Genomic DNA, 1716 nt, shown 5'->3' on the forward strand with positions numbered 1-1716 from the left:
CTAAATACCCCCCCTCCTAGTCTATTCTCCCACTAGGCTGGATTAAGCTAAACGTGGTGTGACACTGCCACATAAAATGTGAAATGTGAAACAATGTATTTCCTGGCCTGGTATGAGTATGAAAGAAAATTAAACATACTGGGGGAATAACAGGGGAATATGTTTGTTAAACCAAGGTTGAATATTTAACACTGAAATGTAGTGTACGGATATACAAGATAATGTGTTGTGTGTAATTGAACCAGGGTCATCGATGTTCTGTTATGACAAGGGTTGATCACAAGGGGAGCTGTGGGGAAATGTGTGTGAGAAATATTGCCAGGAAACTATAAAAGACCAGGAAGTGAGGCGCCGAGCCTGGGTTCCATTTTGGGCAGTAAGGAGAGAGTTTGGTGTTGCTAGTTTTCTTTGCCAAACAGACTCTTTTAAAGGCCAATACTATGCCAATTCAGGGGTAAAACGCAAGAAATGCCGGTCTGACCGAAGAACTTTGCCAAGGGAAGGAAATAAAGTTTGGTAGGCCAGCTTCTGAGGCTTGGAGCTCTGTCAAACAAACAGGGCTGGTGGACAAAGGACCCAGCGGACCACGCCCGACTTAAAGGTTGGGTGAGCAGCATATATTTTTTCATCTTTCCGGTAAGCAAGGCATTGCCTTTTTGTTTTGTACATTTTTTGGACTGTTTAAAATGAACAGAAGAGGATCTACAGCAGTTGGATTAATCTGGATACTCTGAGTACTTTTTTCGGGATTACTTTTGGAACACTGACTTTGGGGGCACCTTTAAAGGGACATTGCAGGGGATAATTTGAAGGGACTGGAACATTTAATTTACATTTTGAAGGGATTGATTGCCCAGTTTGTATGATTTTGGTTTGATTCGATCTGTAAATATTATAAAGACCAGCCATTTCACCTAAAGGGAAATAGTTTTGCGTTTTCCTTGTGCTCTTTACTACTGTTCATTTCCAGTATCTAGATTTACTGTCGCAGGTACAGGACCTTTATTTATTTATTTTATTTTATATAACTCAGACTTATACGCCAATAGGCCTGATTGTTATAGTGGGTGTACAAGGCTGTACTAGACTCTACTGGGCTCCAATAGGCTGTTTCCATCTCTAGCAGACTGTACTAGGCTCTATTAGGCTGTACGAGGCAGTAAAGTACTATAGCCTAGAAATGTTCATGTAAAACTATTGGCCGTGCACACAAACTCCTGTAAAAACTATTGCCTGTGTACACAGTGGTTATTCCCAAGTGCGAGGAACTACAGGGCTGACAAAAGCCTAGTACAGCCTAATAGAGGCTATTAGAGTCTAACACAGCCTAGTACACCCCATTCTAGCCTTTTCCAGCCTGATCCAACCTAGTATAGCCTAGTACAGCCACCAAAATACCCCCCTCTCCAAGTCTATTCTCCCACTAGGCTGGACGTGTGTGTACAAGGCTGTACTAGACTCTACTGGCCTCTAATAGGCTGTTTTCGGCTCTAGTAGACTGTGCTAGGCTGTACTAGGGTCTATTCAGCTGTACGAGGCACAGTACTATAGCGTAGAAATGTTCATGTAAAACTATTGGCCGTGCACACAAAGTCATGTAAAAACTATTGCCCGTGTACACAGTGGTTATTTCAAGTGCGAGGAACTACAGGGCTGACAAGAGCCTAGTACAGCCTAATAGAGGCTATTAGAGTCTAGCACAGCCTAGTACACCCC

Source organism: Electrona antarctica (genome assembly GCF_951216825.1).
Source record: "Electrona antarctica genome assembly, chromosome: 16".
NCBI classification, from domain to species: domain Eukaryota; kingdom Metazoa; phylum Chordata; class Actinopteri; order Myctophiformes; family Myctophidae; genus Electrona; species Electrona antarctica.